Below are 16,396 nucleotides of genomic sequence, written 5' to 3' on the forward strand. Positions count from 1 at the left end.
GCAATGCAATGTGGCCTTTCACTCTCCCTCCACTCTGGTCCAGTACATGTATGAAGGTCAGGGCAGCAATTAGTAAATTACTTCCGTCCCTCATCCTTTAGGCCCATTGCTGAATGGGCACATGTAAAGAGAAAAGGCAGAGGTAAGGCAGACTACTGACACTGAAGGAGGTCATGAGACAGTAGTGGTATCAGCAGTCTGAGTGGGCAGCCAGCACAGGTATGGGACCACTTCAGATAACCACCAGCTGAAGCTCCATGCCTGTCCTTGGCATATTAGTGGAGCGGTGGTCCTTACCCTGATTTTTCTCTTTACATGTGCTCTTTCTGTGCCCCCTTGTCAGTGTCCACCCATGCAGTATTTTAGCTAAGGTAAGGTAAGACTGTATCTTCTGATGTTCTGGGAATCACTGGAAAGGGAGCAGCCAAAACCCTAAACTGTCCCATCTCAGAATCTTGTGTTGGTGGATGCATCATGGGGAGCATACCCAGCCACCATGGATCTTATGATCCACCTAGATCGCAGTTGGGAACCTGGAGACTCTTAAGCTCAGTCCCATAGTGCTGCTGTCCTAGGTAAGCATGGCCTTGGGGGTACCACTGTGATGCAATGTTTCCCTCCGGGAAAGGACACATGCAAAAAGACAAAGCCTGGGTCAGTCTTGGTCTTTTCACATGTTATCTTGGTGTAGCTTTCCACTCAGTCTCCCTCCCTCGTAAATGTATGTAGGTCAGGGCAAGAGGGTTTACATTACCTCCCCCCTTTCACTCCTTATGGCCACTGCCGAAAAGACACATGTAAATGGAAAAGGCAGAGGTAAGGCAGAGTGCTGGCATTGCATGCATTCAGGAGTCACTGCCGTTACCACCAGTCTGAGTGGGTAGCCAGCACAGGTATGGGACACTTCAGATGCGCACGACCTGAAGCTCCATGCCTGTCCTCAGCATATTAGTGGAATGGCGGTCCTTACTCTGCTTTTTCCATTTACATGTGCCCTTTCTGCGCCCCCTTGTCAGTCATTGTGTGCAATTTGGTATTTTCACGGATTGTAGTTATGTACCTCTGCAGCGTCATCACCACTTATGTACCTAATGCAAAGAATACTGCCCCTGTGGAAAGAATGGAAGATTTGGATGGACTAACCAGGTAATGCATATGAAATACATATATATGTAGCCTTCCAATACATCTGTCAAAGATCAGTAGTAATCTGTTTGCATTTTCTTTCCTGTGCAGGTTTATCCACCTTCTGACACTGACATGGCTTCCCAAACAGGAGAACAACAAGTGAGAGTGTGGGTATGTGGCCATTCCTACATTCACTGGGCTGCCAGCCATGCCTCCGAAACTGAAAACCAGTACAACTTGAGCTTCCTCACATCCAGTGTGAAGGTATACTGGATTGCAAAAAGAGGTATGCACTGGAGTGGAGTACTGCAGTTGTTGGAAGAGAAGTGTTCCATCTACCCTGAGCCTGACATTCTTGTGCTAAACATTGGAGGGAATGATGTCATCAGTCAACCACTTGGATGGCTACGGTTTCAAATCACAGCAACATTTGAACACCTGCAGTTGTGGTGGGCACGTTGTCATTTTGTGTGGTCTAATATAATTCCTTGACAGATATGGAAAACAGCAGTCAACGAGCAGCTCACAAGGCCAGACGTTTACAGAATGGGTTCATGCATGGCTTGATGCACAGGGTCGGTGGATCTACAATCTGCCATGACAGCATCACCATGGAAGATGTTTACCTGTTCAGAAGGGATGGTGTTTACCTAACTGTGGAGGGTATTGTGTTGTTCTTGACTGACCTCCACAATGGCTTGAGGAGAGCTATGCAGGATTGGAAACATGCAGCTTGAGAGAAGAATGGAAAACACCCATGACCATGTAGGACCAGTATAATAAGTAAAACTCTATTATGAAATGTGTTGTATAAAACATATTTTTCTGAGTTTGGCAAATAACCATGGTAAGGAGCTGGTGAGGATGCTGAGAAGGAACAATTGTTTCAGGAAAGTGCTACCACATACAGTCTAATATGTCAGTGACCATCCTGCAATACTTCTTTTTTAGTCTGCTTTTATCAAGCATGGGTAGAGTTTAGATGACAGGGCTTACTAATACAGAACTTGATCCCTTAGGTCCACTGTTGAATGGACACATGTAAAGAGAAAAGGCATAGGTAAGGCAGACTGCTGACACTGAAGGAGGTTGTGAGCCTGCAGTTTTATCAGCTGTCTAAGTGGGTAGCCAGCACAGCTATCAGACAGATCAGATGGCCTTGCCTGCCACTGAAGGCCCATGCCTGTCCTGGGTTCATAAGTGGAGTGGCGGTCCTTACCTTCCTTTTTCTCTTTACATGTACCCATTCAACAGTATATTGGCTACACCAAGAATGTGTACATTTACAATCATATGTGTCTACATGGTAAAACAACTTGTTCTGAATGCTGTACACATGTACTGATATCAGTTTTGTTAGGACTCAGGTTATGGAAATTATGATTTTTTTCATATTTTGGTAAATAACTTTGCAAGGGAGCATCTAAATGTGCTAAGTAATACCTAATTTCAAAGACAGTATTGATAGTTTCAACATGGTAAAATAACTGTCCCTGTATATTGTACACATGTAGAGATATCAAAGTGTGTTTCGGACTTAGGTTATGGAAATTATGATTTTTTCATATTTTGGTAAATGACTTCACAAGGGAGAATCTGAATGTGCTAAGTAATACCTAATTTTGAAGACAGTATTGATAGTTGCAACATGGTAAAAGAACTGCGCCTGTATGTTGTACACCTGTACAGATATCAAGTTTGCTTCGGACTTAGGTTATGGAAATTATGATTTTTTTCATATTTTGGTAAATAGCTTTGCAAGGGGGCATGTCAGTGTGCTAAGTAATATCTCATTTTGAAGATAGTATTGATAGCTGCTACATGGTAAAAGAACTCTCCCTGTATGTTGTACATATGTACAGATATCAAAGTTTGTTTCGGACTTAGGTTATGGAAATTATGATTTTTTTCATATTTTGGTAAATAACTTTGCAATGTAGCATCTGAATGTGCTAAGTAATACCTCATTTTGAAGACAGTATTGATGGTTCCAAAATGGTAAAACAACTCTCCCTGCATGTTGTACACATGTGCAGATATCAAAGTTTGTTTTGGACTTAGGTTATGGAAATTATGATTTTTTTCATATTTTGGTAAATAACTTTGCAAGGCAGCATCTGACTGTGCTAAGTAATACCTCATTTTGAAGACAGTATTGATAGTTCCAACATGGTAAAAGAACTGTCCCTGCATGTTGTACACATGTAAAGACATCAAAGTTTCTTTCGGACTTAGGTTATGGAAATTATGATTCTTTTTCATATTTGGTAAATAACGTTGCAAGGGAGAATCTGAATGTGCAAAGTAATAGCTCATTTTGAAGACAGTATTGCTGGTTTCATGGTAAAAGAATTGTGCCTGTTTGTTGTACACGTGCAGATATCAAAGTTTAGTTTTTTTTGGAGTTAGGTTATGAAAATTATGATTTTTTTTTCATTTTTTGGTAAATAACTTTGCAAGGGAGCATGTCAGTGTGCCAAGTAATACCTCATTTTGAAGACAGTGTTACTCCTTACAACATGCTAAAAGAACTATGTCTGTGCACTGTACACATGTACAGATATCACAGTTTGTATAGTCTTGTAGGATTATAAAAATTATACATTTCCAATACTTCTCATTATTATGCCTATATCTTTGCAAGACAGCAGTGAAGCTGACACTGAGACGCACTTCTTCTACACTGATATGTAGGCTCTGTCCGTTACAGCTGATGAGATATTATGCTTTGTTTATTTATCAGTTGTGAGAAATATTACATTAATCAGATGAAGAATGGAAAGGCTGTTGGTCCCAGATGACATACCTGTGGAAGCATGGAGGTGTTTAAGTGAAATGGCAGTGGAGTTTTTAACTAGATTGTTTAATGAAATCTTGGAAAGTGAGAGGATGCCTGAGGAATGGAGAAAAAGTGTTTTGGTACTGATTTTTAAGAATAAGGGTGATGTGCAGAGCTGTAGTAACTACAGAGGGATTAAACTGATCAGTCACAACATGAAGTTATGGGAAAGAGTAGTGGAAGCTAGGTTAAGAAGGGAGGTGATGATTAGTGATCAGCAGTATCCAGGGAAGAGCACTACAGATGCGATGTTTGCTCTGAGAGTGTTGATGGAGAAGTACAGAGAAGGTCAGAAGGAGTTGCATTGTGTCTTTGTGGATTTAGAGAAAGCATATGACAGGGTGCCTAGAGAGGAGTTGTGGTATTGTATGAGGAAGTCTGGAGTGTCAGAGAAGTATGTAAGAGTGGTACAAGATATATACAAGGGTAGTGTGACAGCGGTGAGGTCTGAGGTGGGAGTGACGGATGCATTTAAGGTGGAGGTGGGATTACATCAAGGATCAGCTCTGAGCCCTTTCTTATTTGCAATGGTGATGGACAGGTTGACAGACGAGATCAGACAGGAGTCCCCGTGGACTATGATGTTTGCAGATGACATTGTGATCTGTAGTGAGAGTAGGGAACATGTGGAGGAGACCCTGGAGAGGTGGAGATATGCTCTAGAGAGAAGAGGAATGAAGGTCAGCAGGACTAAGATAGAATATATGTGTGTGAATGAGAGGAAGGATAAAGGAATGGTGAGGATGCAGGGAGAAGAGGTGGCGAAGGTGAATGAGTTTAAGTACTTGGGATCAACAGTTCAGAGTAATGGTGAGTGTGGAAGAGAGGTGAAGTAGAGAGTACAGACAGAATGGAGTGGGTGGAGAAGAGTGTCGGGAGTAATTTGTGACAGACGCATACCAGTAAGAGTGAAAGGGAAGGTCTACAAGAGGGTAGTGAGACCAGCTAAGTTATACGGGTTGGAGACAGTGGCACTGACAAAAAGGCAGGAGTCAGAGCTTGACGTGGCAGAGTTGAAGATGTTAAGATTTGCACTGGGTGTGACGAGGACGGACAGGATTATGAATAAGTATATTAGAGGGTCAGCCCAGGTTGGAAGGTTTGGAGACAAAGCCAGAGAGCCAGGATTATGTTGGTTTGGACATGTGCTGAGGAGGGATGCAGAGTACATTGGGAAAAAGATGCTAAGGATGAAGCTGCCAGGTAACAGGAAAAGAGGAAGGCCTAAGATAAGGTTTATGGATGTGGTGAGAGAGGATATGCAGGTGGTTGGTGTGACAAAGCAAGATGCAGAGGACAGGAGGAAATGGAAACAGTTGATCTGCTGTGGCAAACCCTAACGGAAGCAGCCGAAAGAAGAAGAATCATATTTCTGTGAATATCTCCATAAATGAGAATCACACAGTAATGGTTAATGTGTCATTTTAAAGCTGACATTCATACTAAAATTAAATACAAATTGTATGGGTCTACATGGTACATTGACCAAAATATTGTGCTTTACTTTTCCATAAAGGTAAAAATATGCACACTATCAACATTCCTTGCCAAATATTTAATAGTGACTTTGATATGCACTATCGACATTTACACTGTTGGAAAGGTCAGTGTCTGCTGAACAAATTTCGCATTTACATTTTTAGTCTAGCTCTTACAAAGAGTTATGAACATTGTTTTCTGTATGGTATTACAAATGGATTTTCTGAAGATGAGCTCAGGCTGCACTGTTGTTCCTATGGTGGAATTAAGCAGGCAGCTTCTTCTGAGCTGCTCTGGAGTGAATGAGTTAAGCTTGAGCTTGAGACAGGGAAGAAAGGGTACCAGGAAGTCTAGAGGGTGGCAATGTTGGAGCCATACTGATCTGAGGTACCACTGAAGCTATCACATGTGGAACCTGGCCAGAGAGAGCATGATATGGTACAAGCCATGAACCCAAGAACCCAGAGAAATTCCCTGGCCGGAGGAAGAGGAGACAGAAAAATCAGTGGGGGACAAGGCCTTGAGTGCAAAGCAGAGATGTCAGCATAGGGATGGTCTGAAGCCAGCAACTGAGGAAAATATGATCCTGAGATGGCATCAGAACTGATTTCTGGAGGTTTATGGTAAACCCCAGACTCTGTAACAGGGAAATAGTAAACAGAAGATCCTGAAGCAGATCACCTAGGGAAGAAGCTTGAAAGAAGAGATTTTCCAGACAGGGAAAGATCTGAAATCCTCTCGTCTAGCAAAAGGCAAAGACAGGAGCACAGCATTTAGTAGACAGGCCAAAGGAAAAGCAGAAAGCAGAGAACTGAAAATCCAAGGAAGAAACAGAGAAACTTAAAAAGTTCCTGAAAAGGGGATGGATGGGGATATGAAGGTAGGTATCTCGGGGGTCTAGAGACAGCAGAAATACCAATTCCTGGGGTAGGAGAAAGAAAAATAGAGATCAAAAGGAAGGAACCTTGAGAAAGGAGATGAGCTGGGAAATATACAGAATTGGTCTCCCAACTGCCGCCCTTGCTGGGAACTAAAAACATTCTGGAATAAAAAACCCTTCCTACCTGGGCAGGTGGTACGACTGTGTCTTGAAACAAAAGAGAATGGAGTACCTCTGGAAAAAAAGGAAGCTGTTCCCAAGGAGGTTGAGGGAGGCCTGAAATGGAAGGAATGGATTTCAAAACCATGAGATATCCCTGGATGATAATGGACAGAACCCAAATGTCTGCTATGATCTTTAATCAACTTGGAACAGATAGGGCAAGACAGACAGATAAGGGGAACCTGGCCGAGAGAAGGGAAAATCAAATTGTCAAATGGAACCTGTCTTATTCTGAAAAGCAGGTTTCTGGGAGGTAGGGGTTTGAGTAGAATTAGCAGGAGGCAAACATGTCGTACCCTTTTTTTCTTTAGGGTGAGGGCGAGACTGCCTACGATCAAAATCAGATTTGGAGGAATAACTCCTCTAAAACTTAAGAGCAGGAAAAACAAAAATATGCTTCAATGCCTGCAAGGCTTTAAGTGTATCCTGGAGAGACCTAAAAAGTTCAGCAGCAGTACCAAAAAGATTTTTATTATCCAGAGGAGCATCCAACAGTTTGGCATTAATATCAGGCAAAGATTGAAGATGAAGCCAAGAGAAACGCCTCATAAAATAACCAAATGCAGCAGCCCAGGAGAGGGCATCAGCTGCATTTGATAGAGTGGTGAGCAACTTGAGAAGCAGAGCCCAACAGGGAAAGGGGAGAAGCCTTCAACTCAGACTCAGGAAGGTAAGAAACCACTTTGGAAACCTGTGAAAGGAGGATCAAAATATACCTGGTCTTATAAGTCTGGTAGTCGATGTCCCTAAAAGATAAAGTAGCAGCAGTGAAAAACTTTTTGTCCAGCCTCTCTATACCCTACTGTCCTTATCTGAAGGGAACAACTTGGTAGAGGACAACAGCTTGGAGGGGTTGTCAGAAACAACAGACACTATAGAAGGATCATCAGGAGGGTGTTTATAAAGAAGTTTACATTCATCAGGCACTTTGTAAAATCTAGAAGGTTTCTTGGGTGCAGTGGGTTGAGAATCAGGGGCCAAAGCAGCTGCTGCAAAGGTATCCAGGAGGGCAGCCAGAAAGTACAGTTTTTTACCTACCATAAATGTAGATGTCCGATAGGTATGCATCTGCAGTCCTAACATATGGGTTGTCTTGCCTCAGGCAGCCCTTCGGTCGGCCGGATTCCAAAGTCTGGGTCTGGCCTCGGTTGATGTCACACTTCACCCGACGTCATAGCTGCTGTTTATTGGGTATAAAGGCATCAGCCGACGCCATTTTCCTCAGTGTTTCTTGCCCCAGATGCCAGGTGCCCTCTAGGAAGGCTAAATTTGGATAAATGCAAATAATTCCAAACAGTAGAGAGCAAACAATATAAAATATATATATATATATATATATATATATATATATATATATATATATATACATATATACAAACAAATACACCATAATAGATTCCCCCAGCTAGCTAAAAAGAGGGGTAAATACCCTAGGAATACCACAGAGGGGAAGGAGGGTGGGTAATCCTGACTGCAGATGCATACCTATCGGACATCTACATTTATGGTAGGTACAAAACTGTACTATGTCCTTCAAGGATGCATCTGCAGTCCTAACATATGGGTAGAATACCATAGCCAAACTGGGGGAGGAGGCACTAAGATAAAGATGGTGTAGTTAAGATCCCTTGCAAAACAGCAGTTGCAAAACCTGCTCGGGATCTAGAGTATAAGGAAGATTATAATGCTTGGCAAATGTATGCACGGAGCTCCAAGTAGCAGCTTCTAAAATGTCTTTGGTAGCCACTCCTCGTAGGAAAGCTGTAGTGGTGGCTGTAGCTCTTGTGGAATGAGGTCTGATATTTTCAGGAGTTGTCTTTCCATGAAAAGAGTAGCAAAATCGAATGCAATTTCCTATCCATTTTGAGATTGTCTGTTTTGAAATTGCTTTTCCTTGCATTCCTGTTGCATATGCTACCAGAAGCTGGTCAGTTTTTCTGCTGGTCTTAGTTCTGTCCAGATAGTAGCGTAATTGTCTGTGCACATCCAAGGTATGTAGCAGTCTTTCCCCCCTGCTCTGTGGGTTGGGGAAGAATGTAGGTAAATGAATCGCTTGGTTCAAAGATACTCTGGAGACCACTTCTGGCATAAAGGTAGGGTTAGTTCTCAGAGAGACCCTGTCCTGATGGAAGATAAGGAAGGGTTGTACTGCCATTAATGCCTGTAACTCAGATACCCTTCTTGCTGAAGTGATTGCTAGCAGGAAAGCAGTTTTCCAAGACAAGAACTGTAATTCTGCTGTTGCTGCTGGTTCAAAAGGGAAGTGTTAACTTTTCCAGCACAAAGTTGAGATCCCATGTAGGTAAAGGTGGTTTCCTTGGAGGTTTTACATTTTTGATTCCTCTCAAGAACTGCCTGAGTAGAGGATGAGAGAAGGCAGGAGGATCCATGTTGTATTCTGCTGAAATTGCTGATGCATGAATCTTAATGGAGGAGTAAGACAGGCCATTGTGGAACAGTTCTGCTAAATATTCCAGGATGTGTGCTATGTTTGCCAATGAGACATTTTCTCCCTTTGCTGTACTCCAAATGAGGTATCTTTTCCACTTGGCTGAATAAGTCTTCCTTGTGGAGGGTCTGCGTGCCTCCAGGATAATGTCCTTAACCCTCTGAGATAAACCTGGGTTATTTTGTTTTATGCAATATTCCAAGCAGCTAGCTGCAGTGTTTTCAAGTTTGGATGTAGGATCTTGTAGTTGTCCTGTGTTAGAAGTAAGGGACATAGAGGTAGAGGCCATGCGTGTGTCCGAGACATGCTTCTCAGTAGCGGGTACCAATGTTGCCTCGGCCAGTCTGGAGCTATCAGGATTACCCTTGGCTGATCTTCTCTGATCTTCAGTAGAACTTTGTACATCAAGGGAAGAGGTGGAAATGCATATGCTGTCAGGTTTTTCCAGCTGAAGGAAAGGGAGTCCACCCTCCAAGCAAGTGGGTGGTATGCTCTTGTGCAGAATTTCTTCAATTGGTGGTTGTGTGGGGAGGCGAACAGGTCTATCTCTGGTAGTCCCCATTTCTTTGTTATGGCTTTGAAGATATCTGGATGCAGCATCCATTCGTGGGCATCCGTGGTAGTTCTGCTTAAGGTGTCTGCTAGAGAATTTTCTTTTCCTGGTACAAATCTGGCCTGAAGTTGAATGTTGAGATTCAGTGCCACATTCCACAGGTCCATTGCCATCCGGCATAGAGGATATGAATGTGTACCTCCCTGTTTGTTGATGTACCACATGACTGTGGTATTGTCCGTCCTTATCAGCAGATGACCCTGTTGAAGGAGTGGTCTGAATGCCTGGATCGCATGTTTCACTGCCAGCATCTCCTTTAAATTTATGTGTAGATTCAGCTGGTCTTGGGTCCATAGGCCTTGTATACACTTGTCCACCATGTGTGCCCCTCATCCTAGGTCTGAGGCGTCCGTGGTGATGGTCTGGCTTGGATGAGGTTTGTGGAAAGGCAAGCCTCTGTTCAACTGACAGGCCTGAGCCCACCACAGGAATTCTTGCTTCAGGCATGGAATTATTGGAATCTGGGCTTCTAGACTGTGCTTGTGTTGAGACCATACATTCCTTAGGTACCACTGTAGCTTTCTCATATGCAGCCTGGCATGTGGAACCAATATTATGCAGGATGCCATGTAGCCCAGGGCTTGCAGGACTTTCCTTGCAGTAAGCCGAGTTTGTGTTGTTAATGTCATGAAGTAGACTGGTAGTTGCTTTTGTTTTTCTTCTGTGAGAAATGCCATCTGAGTTGATGTATCCAGTTCTGCACCCAAGAATGTTATCCTTTGGGATGGTACTAGTCTTGACTTTTGCATGTTGACTGTGTATCCCACGGCTTGCAACAGTTGTATGACATTTTCCAAATCTTTTGTTAATTTTGCCTTGTTGTCCGCTTGTATTAGGCAGTCGTCCAGGTAAGGGTAAATTTGAATTCCCTGAAGCCTGCAATGAGCAATTACTGATGCCAGGCATTTTGTGAATACTCTGGGCGCAGTAGATAAGCCAAATGGCAATGCTGAGAATTGATAATGCTCTGATCCTGCAAGAAATCTGAGGTGCCTTCTGCAATCTGGTCGTATAGGGACGTGCAGGTATGCCTCCTTGAGATCTAGAGTCACCAGCCAAGACTCCTTGCCCAGCATGGGAAGAAGCTGCTGGAGGGTCAGCATTTTGAATTTTGGAACAATGAGGTATGTGTTGAGTGCGGACAAGTCTAGAATAGGTCTCCATTGATTTTCTTTTCTTGGTACAAGGAAAAGCCTGGAGTAAAATCCTTGGCCTTGTTCCATAGGTGGTACATCTTCTATAGCTCTCATCCTTAGTAAGTTGTTGATTTGTCTTAGAGCGTCTGTTTTTTGGCTTGGTGGTAGGTTTGGCATTCCTCTCTTTTTTGGTAGAGTGTGGAAGTGAAACCTGTAGCCCTTGTCTATTGTTTGTAAAGTCCATTTGTCTCCTGTAATGTAATGCCAGTTGTCGGAAAATATGGCTAGCTTTCCGCCCAAGGGTGCTTCCAGTTGTTCCCTGGTAGGTGGAACTAGAGCCAAGTCATTGTGTCTGCCCTGTGGAAGTGGTTGTAGTTGGATCTGTGGCAGTACTTCTCTGGTTGGTAGGTTGCCACTGATGTCCCCTGTAGGCACCCCTAGATTGACCTCTGCCTCTGGGGCATCTATTTCTGCCTCTCTGCGCTCTGGAGTTGTCTGGAAAGGACCAATTCTTCGAAGGCCAATTTCTGCTAAACCTCGGAAGTTGGACCTGTAAGAAATCCTTGACTGTTTGGACAGATTTTGCTTTTTCTTCCACCTTCTTTAGAACCTCCTGTGCAGGGGAGCCAAACAAACTTTGTTTCTCCATGGGAGCATCTAGGAGTTTTGACTTAACATGATCTGGTAAGGATTGTTCTTTTAACCAGGCATGCCTTTGAATCACTGTTCCAGTCATAGCTGATCTAAAGGAAGCCTCCAGTGCATCATAGCCACATTTTAAGAAATGGTTACTGACCTGCTGAGAGTTGTGTACCAAATCCTGAAGAGACTTGCGGTCTAAAGGTTCAGGAGAAGACAGTTTTTTATTTAACTGGTCTAACAAAAATTCCTGGTACTGAATCATGTGAAATTGACAGTTCAAGGCCCTGGCCAAAAGAGTAGTAGAAGTATAAACCTTTTTACCCCATCTCTCTAATGCTCTAGATTCCCTTTCAGAGGGAAGAGGGTTTTTGGCAGAGGCAGCTGCCACACCTTTAGGGCCCTGTGAAATGGTTTCAGGGTCTGCAACAGGAGCCTTATACAAATGGTAATGAGTGTCCGGAACCCTGTAATATCTGTCTGGCTTGGCAGGGGCCGGAGGAAGAGAATCAGGGGCAGTACAGGCATCATTATATGCATCATCAACAACTGTTAGTACTGGCGGAATGGCTAAAGGCCTATGCTGTGGTAAGTGTAAAAAGGTCCTTAGCCTTTTCCTTGAATCTGAAAAATCCTGGCCCTGCCATTGGAAGTGTTCCCTCATAGCATGCAAGGTTTCCCCAAAGGAAAATTCTTCAGGAGGAGAAGCAGAAGGAATGGAGTCTTCTGCATCAGAATCCTCATAAGGAGAATATGGGCCTTCATGAGGGTCTGAAATGTCTGAGTCATCCGAGGAATAATCTGTAGAGACAGGTTCCGGGGGTTCAGTCCTAGGCCTCTTGTCTGGAGGCTGAGAGGCCCTGTCTGGGTGAGGTTGGGATCCCCTGATCAAAGAAATGAGATCCTCAGCCAGGCTGAGTATTTGGGAACTAGAGGTAGGCCTATGTGAAGAAGTTTTAGCAGGTAAGGCCTTAGAAGATTTAGCTGCTTTAGCCCTGGCAAAAGCCTTGATAGACATAGAAGCAGGGGGTCTAGCAGCCCCACGTGCAGGGGTAGATATGTCTAAAGGAATAGTATCTGACAAATCCTGGGTGCCTGCTTCTGTAGCAGTAAATTCAGTAGCAGATTCAGCCATGCTCTGTGAGGCCTCGGCTATCGGAGGCATGCTTTCGGCCGAAGGAAGAACCGGGGGCTCGGTTTCAGCCAAAACCGAGACACTCGCGGTTGGCCTAACCGTGGTTTCAGCCGAAACCGCGGACCGCGAATGTTGGTCCTTTTCCTTGCGCTTTTTAGCTAATTGAGTAGTCGGAGTCTCCGACGGCATTTTGTATGCAAAAGCGGGACCAAAAAACTCCTCTGCAAACTCCGACCGACGTCTAAGTGTCCGTCGGTTGAAGGAAGCACAGGCTAGACAAGCTGATACGTCGTGGTCTGGGCCTAAGCAAGGAAGGCAGTAAGAGTGGAAATCCTTATGAGGTATTTGTTTCCCACAAGTTAAACAATTATTTACTTTGTCTGACATCGGCTGAGGCAAGAAAGAGTCCCCAACGGGTACTTAGCTTTTTAGAAGTCTTCGGTAGTAGAAATCTCTGGATCTGACCGACCGGCACTTGCGAACAGCTTCTGCTTCGGGCACCGCGCGGCAAGAAAGACTGAGGAAAATGGCTTCGGCTGATGCCTTTATACCCAATAAACAGCAGCTATGACGTCGGGTGAAGTGCGACATCAGCCGAGGCCAGACCCAGACTTTGGAATCCGGCCGACCGAAGGGCTGCCTGAGGCAGGACAACCCATATGTTAGGACTGCAGACGCATCCTTGAAGGACATCAGGGGGAACAGCAGGTGACTTAGGAGACTCCATCTGAAGGAGGTCATAATACCTTTTCTGAATGTCAGAGACTTGAGAACAATCTCACTTAAACTCCATCATGCATGCAACAGTATCACCAAATACACCAAATACACCCGCCTCTTATGTTAATCTGACCATATATCTCATTTCTCTCTACTTTCACTGGCTTATGTGAGTAATCACAAAACCATCACTTTTGAAATCCCACCCCTTCAATTATTTAAATTTATTGGCCATCCTACAGTATTTCATAGTACCAAAATACAAAAGTAACCACCCCTTTCGGTCCATCTTGCTGTTTTAAAAATAGTAACTCTCCACTAAACCTTAACTTTTTAAACAGGTAAAACTCAAGTTACCTACTTTCATATCTAACTTCTCTAGTGCACACTGCAGAGTGCATTCTTTTCAATCTTACCTTTAAGCATCCCTGTTACTAGCACTTTCTCTAATACCTAAAAGATCATCTCTACTTGACTCCAAGTAGACTTTTCTCTATCTGTTAAACCTAGCACTTGCTCCTACAGTACTTATTACCTTGATACGGCACTCTTATAGATAGCACCCCAAAAGGCAAACCCCCATTTCTCGGTCACCACGTCCCCGGAATCTCTTTTAAAGTTTTTTGTCTAGTCCTTCTAGCATGTCGAGGGATCAGTTGCTAGTGTCCTCTCCTGCTCAGCTGGTGAACCTGGGAATATTGAGGCAATGTTACAATTGCCTCATGTACACAGACAACCCTCTCCTCCTCCCACAAAACACAAATACATGCGAGAGATGCAACTATATGGCCAAACTGGAGGCTGAGCTCTCTCAACATAGGACTGGCAAGACCAGTCAGGAGGAGAAGGTTACCACACACACTATAGACCCAGTCTCACATAGTACCATCACAACCTCAAATCATACACATAAACACACAAAGACATACTCGGCGGCTCTGATCAAAAATCTACCAAAACAGCAGAGGCCACCAAAGCAGACACCCAAACAACCACCACCTCAGAACACAACACCTACAACACATAGACCTCACAGTCAGAGTGTCAAACAGTCACAGCCCTTAAGGCCAAACACAATGCCAGACACACTAGTCATTGGTGACTCCATAGTCAGTCCCGCTCACCAGACTGAGTAAGGAGAAGGTCACAGTAAGCTGCCTGTCGGGCACTAGAATCCGCCACATAACGCAAGCACTCAGGTCTCTCAACAGCAGGTACAAATACGACTCAGTCATTGTCCACGCTGGTGTAAACGACCTGAGACGTACCTCCTTGGACTACATGAAAAGAGACATTGAGGAGCTCTCTGATTATGTAGCCCAGGCAGGTATGACCCTGACCTTGAGCAGTATCCTACCTTCACCAAGAATGATGCCACAACACAGAGATAAGATGATCAGCTTTAACAATTGGCTTAAACTCTGGTGTCATTCAAAGGGGATCCAATGTCTGTCTGCCTGGGATGACATGCTGGACAAGCCACCCTGCTTCGCAAGGGACGGCTTGCACCTGTCACCCCTGGGATTCCGGATATTGGCAAAGGCTCTTGCCACCCCATAGTGCCTTTTTAGGCAAGGCTCAAATTCTAAACCTACCACCCTAGAACACAAAAAAGGAAAAAAACTAAGGGTAATTCTGCTCAATGCCAGAAGTCTAAATCTCAAAATGCACGCACTCGAGGCCCTTCTCAGTATGGAGAACATTGATGTCTGTGCAGTGACAGAAACCTGGTTCAAGGCTCCTGAGAGCACCCCAGCACTATCAGGTTTTACCTCTTATCATGTGTTCCGGCCCCAAAATCCGGACAATACCAAGAAAGGAGGGGGGGTATCCATATTCATCAAGGACACCCACACCTCAAGACTGGTGGCAACGCACGATGCATCGGAGACCATCCAGGTGCAATTAACCATAGGCAAGACTGCTCTGCAAATTGTAGCATGTTACAGGCCACCCTCACAAACTCAGGAACCTCACATGGCCTTCCTGAAAACACTAGAGGATAAATGTATCACCAAACACCATCATACTAGGTGACTTCAATTACCCTAATATAGACTGGGAACACTACTCAAGCCCAAACACCCTAGCCCAAAAGTTCCTGGAATTCATAAACTCAAATGCCATGGAACAACTAGTCACCATCCCACAAGAGGAGAAAACATACTTGATCTCATCATCACGAACATGGGAGCACAATGTTCAACACGAAGTATACCCCTCACTGGTGAGATCAGATCACAAACTAATCTCGCTGGAGGTCCTCATCCCACCCCACCTGAAATAAAAAGACCACAGTAAAGAACTTCTCGAAGCCGACTTCACACTTCTAAAGACTAGTGTGGTCTCCTTTAAGGCCCCGTGCGGAAAACAGTACTCAAGCCGCTGAATCACTTACAAATGCCTTCTACCAGCACCTGCAGGACTGCATGGATAAGGCAATCCCAAGCAAAACAAAGACTCTTTGTACCAAAGGCAAGCGTCCAGTCTGGTGGACCCCAGCCATAAACAAACTCTACAACAAAAGGAGGAAGCTACTACAAGATAGAGCAAAATCCTTAAAAGGTAAGACACCCTTGATCACTATAAGTAAAAAACTAAGAGCTCTCATAAAATCATCCAAAGCAAATTTTGAGAGAAAAATAGCTACAGACTCAAAAGACAATCATAAGGCCTTCTTTAGCTATGTTAGAAACCTGGGAGGAAACTCCCAGATATGCTCAGAACTAGTTCAAAATGATGTGAAGATTACTGATCCTACAGACATTGCCAACATACTGGCTGACAGGTTCAGTGCAAACTTCTCCCCTCCCCCAAAAGGAGAGATGTCGATACCAAGCGATTGCAGCCCCCAAACATCTCCAACGCCCAAGTGAGAACTGCTCTCCAAAGCAAAAAACACAGCATCCATGGGACCTGATGGTGTCCCCGGCTGTGTGCTCCACGAACTCAACGAGGAATTAAACCCACAGCTAGGACAGCTGTTTAATCATAGTCTTACCTCTGGATACGTACCCAGGGAGTGGCGCACTGCAACTGTGGTCCCACTTCACAAAGGCGGTGCCTCCACCGACCCTGGAAATTACCGGCCCATTAGCTTGACAAGCCTTATCTGCAAAGCCATGGAGAGGATCATAATAGACCTCATAAATAAAG

General features: G+C 44.2%; 1 protein-coding gene across 2 annotated transcripts in view; it reads right to left on the reverse strand.

Annotated features, from left to right (window-relative positions):
• The window catches only part of TMEM260 (transmembrane protein 260), a 1,312,140-nt gene that overhangs the window by 797,624 nt on the left and 498,120 nt on the right, over positions 1 to 16,396 (reverse strand). The gene's annotated exons all lie outside the window — the stretch shown is intronic.

This window comes from Protopterus annectens, chromosome 6.part0, assembly GCF_019279795.1.
Source record: "Protopterus annectens isolate FY-2018-M chromosome 6.part0, PAN1.0, whole genome shotgun sequence".
Taxonomy (NCBI): Eukaryota; Metazoa; Chordata; order Ceratodontiformes; family Protopteridae; genus Protopterus; species Protopterus annectens.